General features: G+C 41.7%; 1 long non-coding RNA gene across 1 annotated transcript in view; it reads left to right on the forward strand.

The window, feature by feature from the left end:
- LOC122684445 overlaps positions 1 to 11302 on the forward strand; it is a 41934-nt gene extending 30632 nt beyond the window's left edge. The window contains exon 4 of the long non-coding RNA XR_006338041.1: positions 11156 to 11302. This is a non-coding gene — a long non-coding RNA (uncharacterized LOC122684445). The remainder of the gene's footprint in view (positions 1 to 11155) is intronic.
- Positions 11303 to 13209: the final 1907 nt, after the last annotated feature.

The raw sequence follows: 13209 nt of genomic DNA on the forward strand, positions 1-13209 counted from the left end.
CCCCCTAATTTAATATATTTTTAAAATGTTCTGTAATGACCTAAATGGAAAGACATCTAAAAACAGCCGGGATATGTGTATACATGTAACTGATTCACTTTGCCATACAGCAGAAATGAATACAACATTGTAAAGCAACTATACTCCAATAAAAATTAATTTAAGAGAAACAAAAGGAGCTAATTGATTACATATAAATAATTTTAAAATTTGAACAGTTATAAAACTATGTGTCAAAGATAATATTTGCTTTTTAAAAAGTTGATAGGAAATTTAAAATCAAATATTAGTTACTCTAAGAAAGAATGGCTCTTTCCTGTTTATAATTGTATTAATAAAATTAACTTTAAAGGTCATGTTCACTCCAGTAAGTACTAAAGTAACAGTCACTAAAATTCTGTATTGACTCCATGTTTAAAAAATATGTGATACTTTTTAAAGTGATAGAAAGATAAATCAATGGTAACACATAATGAAAACTGTATAGCTTAATTGAAAGGCAGCGGGCAATTTTAAAGCACTAACAGCATTCCCATTAAAAGCAGGAATAAGGAAAGTAAACAAGGAAATTTGACAAAAGTATAGATTAAGAAGTGGCAATACAGGAAAATCGTAGGCTTCTTTTTCCTCTATAGGTTATGTGATTTTTTGATGCTGGAAAATAAGAAATCAACTGGCAAACTACCAGAGAGAGTAAGAGATTTCATTAAGATAAGGAGTTAGAATATTAACATAAAAACCAAGAAAATAGATGACTTTGCTCATCTGGTTGCTGAAAATTTAAAGCACTGGTAGAACCAAATATATCTGAAGGTTTAGAAGAATATGTATGAACACACATTATTGGAGAGAGTGGATGTTGGTACACTGTTCTGGAAAGACATTTAGCATCGTGGGTCAAAATTTAAAAGCGACTCATCACTTGACCTAGAAGTCAAATTTCCCCAAGAACAGTGCATGGGTATGCAGAAGTATCTGGGAATAGTTGTAACAATGTTGTTTACAGTAGCAAAAACATAAAAATATAGTAAAGAAAAGATGACATACATAGAAAATGGAACACACTATAACATCAAATCAGGGCATATAAAGCAAAAAGAACACCATGCAACATTAAAAATGGTGATGTAGCTATATGGTTATTAACTTGAAAAAGTATCTGACATGTATTGAAAAGCAAAGTGTGTTTAAGAACAGCATGAGTAGGACGACTCCTATTTTTGTACACTTGCTGTGTTACTCACGCACCAATTTATTCATCAGGCCTCTGTCTGGAAGATGTGAACAGCAAGAAGCAGTGCTTTCCTCTGAATTATGGGAATTCGGATGAATTTTCACTTCTTTTTATGTTGTATTTTTTAGACGATTTCCTTCTGAGCTTTCTCTCCTCCCTGATTCTCTTCCTTCTCTCCCATATGTTATTCCTCTTCTTCTACTAGTTTGTGTCAAATTTAGTAAGGGAAAAAAACTATATTCATGTTGGAAGACAATTATTAATGAATCAGACCATGGATTTCAAGGATATTCAAGATTTTTGCATGTGTGCTATGTCGCTTCAGTCATGTCTGACTCTTTGCAACCCCACGGACTGTAGCCCCCAAGCTCTTCTGCCCATCAAATTCTCCCGGCAAGAATACTGGAGGAGGTTGCCATGCCCCCCTCCAGGGGATCTTCCTGGCCCAGGGATCGAACCCTCATCTCTTATGTCTCCTGCATTGGTAGATGGGTTCTTTACCACCAGCGCCATCTGGTTTCAAATCCCTTTAAAATGTGTGTGTGGAGTTACACATGCCTATGTATCTGGAGTAGTATTTGAGTAAGTCAGCTACTAGCCAAGAGTTTCAAATCGATAAGAGACACACATTTGGAAGCCACATGATGTTTGAGGATTTAATTTCCAAAGATAATTACACTTCTGTCGTCCTCTATCCTACAACTTGTCTCTTTAATGATATTTTCAAATTGCACCATCAAGCCTGGATGACATATGATCACTGAGGGCAGTGAACTACATCCTATTATTCCCACAGCAGCAAGCTTTCTTATCATAACATTAAGAGTGAGAATTTAAAGTTTGGCAACCGGCCATGAGGTCTCTAACTCTTCATGTCAGCCCCATCCTTGAGAAAGTCCTGGGTGGTTGTGCGTTTCACACTCCTGCCTTTGGGCAAAAGGTCGGTCCAGACTCTTCACGTGAAAAGCCTTTTTGCTCTTTCCTGGTGGCCCAAGGAGTGGTTCTCACGCTTGAGAGTGCATCAGAATCTCAGGAGTGTCCTTAGAGCTCACACTGCCGGCTCCACCTTCAGTTTCTGCTGCAGGAAGTCTGGGGTGGGGTTCCGAGATTCTACATTTCTCATGAGTTCCCTAGAGGCTGGTCTGCTGGTCCAAGGACCACACTAGGAGAACCGGCAGTTGGTAACCAGACTTATTTACAAACTTCTGTTTCCCTTTTCATTGCAAACCTATAGATGATGCCCTTGAGGATATTTTTAAGAAGGGTGAGACAGCAAGTCTGAAATGTTTTCAAAAGGAGGCAACAAGAGTCCGTTTTGATTGTACTTTCACAGAGCTCTCAAAATGAGTGTGGTCATAAAGAGATTGATACTTAACTCATATCTAGGCAGGACTGGAACAAATCAGACAGATAGAGTAAAAGAAATTTGCTAGTCTAGATCTCTTGTCTTTATTCCCTTCCCAACTAGCTTTTGTGGGAATAGGTTTTTGTGGTGGGGTCCTTGGGTGCACCTTTGTAGGTACTTATTTTCCCTTTGAAGTGGGAGTAGTGATGTACACACTACTATACATAAAAACAGATAATCAACAAGGGCCTAATATACAGTGCAGTGAACTCTACTCAACATTTCTGTAATAATCTATATGGGAAAATAATCTGAAAAGAAATGGATATATGTATATGTGCAACTCGATCATTTTGCTGTATGATTTAAATTAACACAACGTTGTAAATCAACTATCCTCTAATATAAACTAAAAATTAAATTTAATTTAATAAAGGAATTCCTGATAGCCAGAAGGAGAGAAAAGACAGATATTTTTAAAGGAGTTGAGCTGAAGACCAATTTTTCTGGTGGGCTTCGAGGTTTGAAACAATATTATTTTAATATGTAAATGAAGAGAAGTCATTTCTGCAGGGGCTACTAATAAGCTCTATGTGGGAGACAGCCAAAATTATCTGACCTTTTATTCATGAAACTGTGGGTTTGCTAAATGAGCCTGGGCATTTGCAAAGCATGCTTGTTATGAGATGTTTCCTTCCCCAGGCTTCGTTTCTGATAGCAGTCCATTAAAAGGATTATACATTCTCATTAGCAGATATTAATGTTCCTTGTGAATGATGCTCCCAGTTAAAACAGCCAGCTTCCGAGTCCTGTTTACTTTGGCCACTTATTCTTATTTTCTTATCACGAAATTTCATTTTCATGTTTTCAAGGCCGTTAAGATTGTATTCCCATCTTCTGGAGATGTGAAAGTTGAAGAGGGGAAGATTTTGTTTCAAAACAAAAGAATATTTTTAGAAGACAGAGCGTGGTCTTATGTGTGAATGAGCTGGGGGAGGGAGGTGGTGAGTTCTGTATTTCTGGAGTTTTCCCAGCTGAGGTTCAAGAAGAACAGGGACACTGCTGCCGCAGAAAGAACTCCGTCGGCGGTGGTTTCTAGTGACGATTTCACGATTCACTGATCTTGTAGTTTCTGTCTCTGGGCATGTTCTTTTGATTGTTAATTAATCCCTGACATGAAAAAATAACAAACATTTAAAGCAGAAAATATTCATACTATTTTTCCACAAGGCTGAGCCCACGGCCACCCTCCTCTCCCTGGCCCCCTCGCTCACACTGTTTGCTGTTCTGGAAATATTGGCAGTGGCATATGGCCTGAAATAACTCCAGAGTCAAGAGAACAAGATTGAACTTTCAGTGCCCAAGATTTATGCATCAAAAATGTCTAGGTCCCAAAACATGTTTTATGAGAGTTAAAATGGAAGATATAGTCCCTCTGCCTCAGGTGGCAAACAGGCCATATGTCTGGGAGATTTACCTCCACCCAGGCGTCCCTGGTCCTCCACCAGCCTCTGAACTCAGAGGATCTCACCAGGAGGGCAGCTCACTCCAGCCCAGTCACAGTTACAACCATGCTTGTAATTACAGAGGGATTCCAGCCTAACCAAGTGCAAAAAAAAAAAAAAAATAGATGCAAGAAAAAGGAGCAAAGTGACACATGTTCATCACATAATTATTCAACAGTCGTACATCTTCTCAAGCAACAAAGATGGGAATTTATCTTAAAAGGACTGGCAGCTGAATACACGGGATCAATGTCAAGTAAGGTCCCAAGACCACCCTTCCGCCCCCAGACCAGCCTGCCTCATCCAATATTCATGGATTATGGTAGCTTTCAGATTCAGAAATTTCAGGGACTTCAATCTGGCTGCCACGTCCCAGTCCACTCCTGCTTTCTCTCTTCTCTTCAAAGCCTTTGCTTTTAGTCACTTTTGCTTTATGGTTCCCCAGCCCAGGCGTAGCTGTAATGATTAATCCATACGAGGCAGGGAGGCCTGGCGTCCATGGGGTTGCAGAGAGTCGGGCAACTGAACAACAACAGAGGCTGTTTGATGTTGACGGTGTAACGTAACTCGTTTTGTTAAACTGACCAAACCACGTGTATCTACAGGATGTGGGAAGGAAGCAGTTCACGTTCATGTCTAGGTTGTGAAGGTTTACTTTAGGGTCTCTGGGAGAGAAAGGGCCGAAGTAATAACCTAGTGCAAGAATTTCTGTAGGAAAGTCTTTCACAGGATACTATGTCTTTCATTTGAGCTGATTAATGACTGTGTGTGTGTGTGTGTGTGTGTGTGTGTGTGTGTGTGTGTGAGTGTGTCTGGACATCAACTGCTCTAGTACACAAGAACATTACCATTTGTCAGGCAAGCCACCTCTATATACTATTTTCAAATAAAGATGACCATTTTCAAAGGGTTCATTCTTTAGAAATTGCCATCTACTCTGGAAGTGAGTTTAAATCAATATCTTTGTTACCCGTTGCCAAAAGCAGATCCATATGGGGGTATCTCAAAGGGAGAATCTGGGCTATTTCTAAACACATTTGTTTTTCTATTATGACTATAAAGAAGTCCCTGATTCCAGCACACTCATTTAACTATTGGCTTCAAAAAACCACAAGTGATAGCTTCTCCGTTTCATTCTTCTGTCCTGCCTCCATTACTCAGTCTGAGGAAATATTTCCATTTCTGTTATAATTGCAAATCAATTAAGATGTTCTTGTGGTTGATTCAATCAATCAAAGTAGCAACTGTTTAAATAGAGTCCCTTCTGGGTGAATCTTTATTATGTTACTGGTTCAACAGATCTCGACCCTCTTAGGGGTATTAGAAAACTGATAACCACCTTTTCTTTCGAGAGTTATCCTCTAGCTGGGGAGACCAAATATAAACACACAGAAGCTAATTAAACACACTAGATTTAAAATAGAAATCTTCAATAAAACATGAGGCGTCACGTGGTGAATGATTAATATTTAACTGAATAGTGAGGCTGACTCTAAGCTTCAGCACCGGTGATCTGTCAGAGATAAATGTCACCTAGAGTCAATCGGAGGAGTCACAGTGGCCAGGCTGTGCCTACTTCCTTCAGCTACCTCACTTATCTTACCCCACATCAGGTACCTACTCAAAATATCAGGTTTAGTCATTGAATTCCACTGCTGGGGATGGAGCAAGGCCAGTCTCCGTATAAAGAGCTGATGTGTTCCGGTGTTCAGAAAGGAGTGCCTGAGTCATGATGGACCAGAGAGGAGGTAGGAAGGATGGATACCATGGATCTTCAACTCAATTTTTTTATTTTTATTTTTTATTTTTGGCCATGCTGGCCAAAATACTGTGTGAGGGCTTTCTCTAGTTGCAACGCATGGGCTTCTCTTCTCGTGGTTCACAGGCTTAGTTGCCCTGCCGCACGTAGGATCTCAGATCCTCAACCACAGATTAAACCCACGTCCCCTGTACTGGAAGGGGGATTCTCCACTGTTGGACTACCAGGGTTTTCCCTCAATTTTTCAAGGGTAGTTACCCTTGAAGGAGTGGAGTGGAGGCTGCAAGTTGAATATTAAGTTAGAGAAAAGAAAGTGCAAGTAGCCTTCAGGAAGCAGATGAGTTGTAAAGGACAGGCTACGTGGACAAGGAGTGGAAAAGGAAGGTATCAGCTTACTAAGTCAATGGCTTGGGCGGCATCTATCTGTACGTGACAGCTGATGTTTTAGAAATGAGTTAGATCAACATAGAAGAGAATCTGAAGAGAGAAGCTACGAGGTCTAACATTAGCTTGAGAGGAGGAGGAGAGAGAGAGGGATTTATATATTCAAGGATGAAGCCCTCATTGCTAAAAGAGGTCTCAGAGAGACTGAAAATTGGCAATGGTTTGGTCCAAATGCTACAAAGATCAATACTTTTCATTAGCAAAGTGCCTTGAAATTTGATTTGATCTTGTTTGCAGACAGTATTACGTATAAAGAGATATTTATGCTTCTAAGTTCAGGCACGGAACCTCGCATTAATCAAAGGTATTAGCTCATTTTAATTTTTCTTTGCTACATTTTTGCTTGAGCCAGTGAGACCATTTTGGGATATCTATCTATATAGAAATCTATATATTGAGAGAAGGTGAGAGAGATGTTGTTGGTCTTTTTTTTTAAAGGGTCCTTTTTGGCAATTAAGTGAAGGATGATTCCCTTAATATTCTGAGAGCAAACACAGCCATCATTATGAATCACTGTAGTTGATGAGTCTAATCCTTTTTCGTGCCATTAGAGCAGATGCTCACATCTGAATCCCCGCAGACAGATCGGTCTTCGTCATCTCCTCATACATATTCCAGCATCTGTACTGGATTTTTGATGGGCTGTACTGCGTGAGGTCACAGCACCACTTTTCTGAACTGGCAAAGCAGCTGCCCAGGAAATCAGAATAAAACAGTGAAGAAATTGCTGTTCTTTGCAAAATTGACAGTGACCTGTGAGTCTGAGGATTTGGGTGTGAACCGTGTCTACTTGTCTAATCTTGGCTTTCTGGAGAAGCTCCCTCCATAGAAGAGCTAGTTGAAATCTAAGACTGGTCTAAACTTTGCATACGGCACAGGTCTGTATGGGTGAAGCCCTGGTTTTTCCAGTAGTCATGCTCGGACATGAGTTGGACCATAAAGAAGCCTGAGTGCCCAAGAATTGATGCCTTCAAATTGTGGTGCTGGAGAAGACTCCTGAGAGTCCCTTGGACAACAAAGGGATCAAACCAGTCAATCCTAAAGGAAGACAACCTTGAATATTCATTGGAAGGACTGATGCTGGAAATGAAGCTGCAGTACTTTGGCCACCTGATGTGAAGAGCTGACTCACTGGAAAAGGCCCTGATGCTGGGAAAGATTGAAGGCAGGAGGAGAAGGGGGATGACAGAGGATGAGATGGTTGGGTGGCATTATCAACTCAATAGACATGAGTTTGAGTAAACTCCGGGAGATACTGGAGGACAGAGGGGTCTGGTGTGCAGCAGTTCATGGGGTCATGAAGAGTCAGACATGACTTAGCAACTGAAGAACAAAAACTCTGTCTATAGCCTTAAAGTAAAAGCGCGAGTGGTGCAAAGGGAAAACCCAGTCTTTCCGATGTAGGTCACTGAGAATGTCTGTATTTTGTGATTGGAAATCACAACACACACACATATATGTCACAAACATATATGCCTTGTTCCTGATTATAACATAACATGAGCTTTTGTGCCAAAAGGTGGATGAAACTACATTAGAAATTATTTGAATATTTGTATTTCTATGAAGACCCTGGTACTTCTATGAACCTGAATCGCTGAAGGGAAGGGAATTTCGCTGTTCTTGTTTTACCTGCCAGGCTTGGTGCTCGACAAAGGTCCCAGGGCTACTGGTAAGAGTTTGCCAGGACTCCTTCACAATGCATCGCAGGCCGGCTGGCTTACACAGCAGACATGGGCTCTAGCAGTCTGGACAACTGGTTCCTTCTGAGAGCTTTGAAAGACAGTCTGTCCCAGGTCTCTCCCCTTGATCCTGTGGGTTTGCTCGTGGTCTTTGACATTCTTTGGATTTTGCCCCTTCACTCAGATCTCTGCCTTTCTCTCCTAACACGTTGCTTTCCCCATGCACCCATCTGTGTCCACGTTTCTCTTTTTCATTGGAACACCACTATTGGAACAGGGGGCCCCTCTTAGCTAATTGTATCTGCAGTGACCGTATTTCCAAATAAGGTTTCATTCTGAGGTACTGGGGGTTAGAACTTCAGCATGTAAACCTGGAGAGATGCACAGTTCACTTCCTCTCCTCTAGCCTCCCCCAAATCCATGTTCTTCTCACACACAAAACACATTCCCCCCAATCCCAGCATCGCCCAGAGCTTGCAGAGATGGCTGTGTCATATCTCCCATTCCACAGACGATTTTGCAATCTGACCTCATCCTTTCCGCATTAAGAGGCAGACTCTTTTCACCTTCCTTGAGTCTAGGCTGCTCCTGGAATCTTTTCATGTCAACAGAACATGGTGGGAATGATGCTGTGAAATTCTGAGGCTGGGCCTTGCGAGTTCTGGAACTTCTGCCTTCCACTCTTGGAATGTCTTTCACTGAGGCCCAGCAGCCATGTTATGATGAAGCTCAAGCTGCCATGTGGAGAAACTCTGATGGAAAAGCCCTAGCCCCCAGCCTTTGCTGTACAGAGCCAGTGATCCGTACCCCTGTCAACCATGTGAAGACACTCTGGAAACTTCTGTCACCCCAGCACTTCATATGACACCAGTAAGACAGAATAGCTCTCTGGTCACACAAAGAATTATAACTTATGACAAACTGTTGTTTTAAGGTGCTTTGTTAAACCGCAATAGAAAAACTGAAACAGAGTATGGACTTCCCAGGTGGCGCTAGTGGTAAAGAACCTGCCTGCCAATGCAAGACGTGTAAGAGACCTGTGTCGGGAAGATCCCCTGGAGGAGGGCATGGCAACCCACTCCAGTATTCTCGCCTGGAGAATCCCATGGACAAGGAGCCTGGTGGGCTACAGTCCATAAGGTTGCAAAGAGTCGGATACAACTGAAGCAACCTAGCATGCAAACACAGTATTAGAAGTGGGATCCTTCAGTAGCAAAAACCTAAACCGGGGTAGTGTTGCCTTTGGTGAAGAGTAGGGAGAAGACTGCTACTGCAACTGGAAATGCATGGAGCAAGTTCTCATTCAAGCCTGGAAGAGTGGTGACCTGTGACTTGAAGTAGAATTACATTTGGCAAGCTCGTCCTTGTGGGAACACGAGATAGAATGTGAATCTGGTAAACTGGTGGATCTAGCATAGGAGATTTCCAGGCAGGATGTTGAAAGCACCATTGGGCTTCTTTTAGCTCTCAATCATAAATTGTGGAGAGAGGGATGGATTTGAAAAGAAACTGTTTGTTTTTTTTAAAGCAGAATTCAAAGGAAATATTCCAACTTTGGACTTGCTAAGTTGGAAAATAAAACTATTTCTCACCGCATGCCTCTTTACTGGGCAAACATTTCTCAAGGTAAAAGGTGACTCGGGCAAAGATCAAAGACAGATGTTGCCAGGAACACAAGGCCTGGGGTTAAAGTCAAGTCAGGGGTGTGGGAACACCATGCTTTGTTAAGATCTCAGAGTTTTAAGAGGTGCTTGTTATTCCTTCTACACTGGACAACATTTCTTCTAAGCATCTTTCTTTTTTAATTTTTTCTTTCATATTAAAATATAATTGATTGACAATATTGTGATAGTTTCAGGTGTATAGCAAAGTGATTCAGCTGTACATATACAAATATCTATTCTTTGTCAAATACTTCTCCCATTTAGACTGTTACAAAATATTGAGCAAAGTTTCCTGTGCTATACTTTGACTCTTTGTTGGTTTTTCATTTTAAATATAGCAGTGTATGCATGTCCATTCCAAACTCCCTAACTATCCTATTCTCCTAACCGTGTTTCTGTTTTGCAAATAAGTTCACTTGTATAATGTTTTTTTTTTAGATTCTAAATATAAATTATATCATATGATATTTCTCTTTGTATTACTCAAAATTCACTCAGTATGACAATTATGACAATCTCTAGGAAACTTTAAGGTGTTTTCTCATAACTCCTTAACTCAAAGCCCAAGTAGAGAGAAGCCTGTGTCAAACAAAAATGCGGGCATGGCGTCTGCCCAATGGACTGGATTAAAGGTTTTATATACTGGCATCCCACTGAACTGGGCTTTTCGGGTGGCTAGTGGTAAAGAACCTGCTAGCCAATGGAGCAGATGCAGGAGACGTGGGTTCGATCCCTGGGTCAGGAAGATCCCCTAGAGTAGGAAACGGCAACCGACTCCAGTATTCTTACCTGCGAAATTCCATGGACAGAGGAGCCTGGTGGGCTACAGTTCATGGGGTCTCAAAGTATCGGACATGACTGAGCACACCCCACCTTAATTTAGGAAGCTGCATCATTTTGTCCCCAAAGTACAAAACAGAAAGAAGATTCTTTTCCTTCCCAGGGTTCTGAGAGCAGGCAAAAGCTAATGTGTCATAAACACGGTCCATTTCTTATAGCAAAGGAAGGGAGAGTCAGGCGGATGAGCCCACAGTCCAAAGAGAGAAGCCGCATTCTGAGCAGGCCTCCTCCCCTTGAGAAGCTCTTTGCTGTTGATGTTCAGTCACTCAGTCATGTCTGACTCTTTGTGACCCCATGGACTTTGGCCAGCATGCCAGTCTTCCCCGTCCTTCATCATTTCCCAGAGCTCACTCAAACTCATATCTGTCGACTCGGTGATGCCATCCAACCACCTCCTCCTCTGTCATTCTCCTCTCCTGCTGCCGTCAATCTTTCCCAGCATCAGGGGCTTTTCTAATGAGTCGGTTCTTTGCATCAGGTGGCCAAAGTGAGAAGGTCCAGGTCTTCCTAGATGAGAACAAGACAGTGAGGACCTTCGTGGCTGGGTTTCACAATCGCTCTGTCTGTGCTTCCCATTTTCCCTCTTTGGTTTGGAGTGTTGACTGCAGACATTCTGTGCCTGTCTCTCCATGCATATTCTGTCTTGTCTGTGACTTGATTTTTTATTTTTTTTCAATTGAAGGATCTCTCAACCTGAGGAGCCTCATGGGAGGAGGCTTATCAATACCCGTGTCTGACTCAGAAGATTAGATTCTCACTTAGAAGATTAGATTCATATATGACTACTGTTATGATCTGAGAGTTGGACCATAAAGAAAGCAGAGGGCCAAAGAATTGATGCTTTTGAACTGTGGTGTTGGAGAAGACTCTTGAGAGTCCCTTGGACTGCAAGGAGATCCAACTAGTCCATCCTAAAGGAAATCAATCCTGAATGCTCATTGGAAGGACTGATGCTGAAGCTGAAGCTCCAAAACTTTGGCCACCTGATGTGAAGAACTGACTCACTGGAAAAGACCCTGATACTGGGAAAGATTGAAGGTGGGAGGAAAAGGGGACGACAGAGGATGAGATGGTAGGATGGCATCACTGACTCAATGGACATGAGTTTGAGCAAGCTCTGAGAGTTGGTGATGAACGCGGAAGCCTGGCATGCTGCAGTCCATGGGGTCACAAAGAGTCAGACATGGGACATAACTGAGCGACTGAACTGAACTGAGTTGTGTTACTGCCTGATGCCACAATGGGATGAGAGTTACGGGTTCTTCGGAGGAAAACATGTATTTTGCATCTCAGAGAATACAAGTAATTCTTGGCCAGAGGATGGTTTCAGTAGACTACAGGTGACTTCAAATTCTTACTATGCCTCTAATTGACACACAGGGTCTGTACTCCTCCTTTTGAATCTGACCTGGCCTTTTGCCTAAACTTGGCTAAGGCAGTGCTGTGGAAGGATGTGATATAACATCCGCAGCTGGGCCTGCATCTGAAGCTTCCTGCTTAGCTCCTCTTGAAACCCTCTCTGGGATCTGGCAGCTCTGTCAAGAGGCCCAAGCTGGCTGAGTCGAGACAGGAAGTTCCTGCTCTGAGCCTCCCCTCCAACGCGACACTTGGGGATGAAGCAGCCTGACTGCAACTCCGTGATCCCGGCCTGGGTCTCTCGGGGCAAAAGCAGTGCCAGGCAGAGCCCAGGAGTCTAAATTCTTTATTTACAGGCGCATGGACAGATGGAACGGTTGTCATTTTAAGCCACAAAGTTTTGGGAGTAGCTACCCAGCAGAAATAAATCATCCACCAGGAGCAGGCGGTATCCCGTAGCTTTGTTCATGCCTTGGTCCCTGTTCTTGGCCAGTGATCAAATTTTCTGAAATTTCAGCTACACTAAGCATGATTGAATGAGCATTTTAAATAGAGTTAATTAAAATAGAAGGACCATGTCTTACTGTAATTACACTTGAATTATTTGGCATACATTTATTGAATTATCAAAAGCTAATCGATTACCCCAATATTTCATCTTGGTTCTACTGAATCTATATTCTAAGCAGAATTATTAAGTGACTTCATTTAAGTACAATCGTATTTGATGAAAATAGACAGAATCAGTCTTGGGATGGTGTGTCCAGAGTGAAGAACTGAGCCTCATGTCATAGGAGCCCTCTGACCTTCATTGTCAGCATATCCTTTCATTTTTCGTTGTTTTTATTTATCATCTTCTGTTTTCATTTCCAGAACACAGTGTTACTGTGTACTGAGGATGAAAGTTTTGAAAAGAACTATGAAGTACAAAGAGAAAAAAAGGAACATTTTAAACAAAAACAAATCTAAAACCCCAAACTCTTTGAAATTTCAAATAGTTTTCCCTCATTTAAAATCCATAAGCCATAAATGAGGAGCCACCGGAGACAGTGGGATCTCATTGAGTGTTTTGCTGATCACAGGCTTGCTTTCTTTTTTCAAGTTGCCTGATTTTCATTTAGGGAGCTATGAGCTATACCCACAGTTATTACCAAAATTGATTTTGAGTCTGCACCTGAAGCATTATCCACTGCTTCTCTGAGGAAGATGAAGTATATATTTATCAAAATGTTCTGGCTGAATAAAAGCTAAGTAAAAGCTGGTAATAACAATGCCAGCATATGTATATTTTTAAGCAGAAGAACCATCCTTTCAGTTCAAACTGTCTTCCTTCCCTTCTCATCTGTAAGGAAAAGCCCTTCATAAGGTCCAGTCCTCCCA

Source organism: Cervus elaphus, chromosome 26 (assembly GCF_910594005.1).
Source record: "Cervus elaphus chromosome 26, mCerEla1.1, whole genome shotgun sequence".
NCBI lineage: Eukaryota > Metazoa > Chordata > Mammalia > Artiodactyla > Cervidae > Cervus > Cervus elaphus.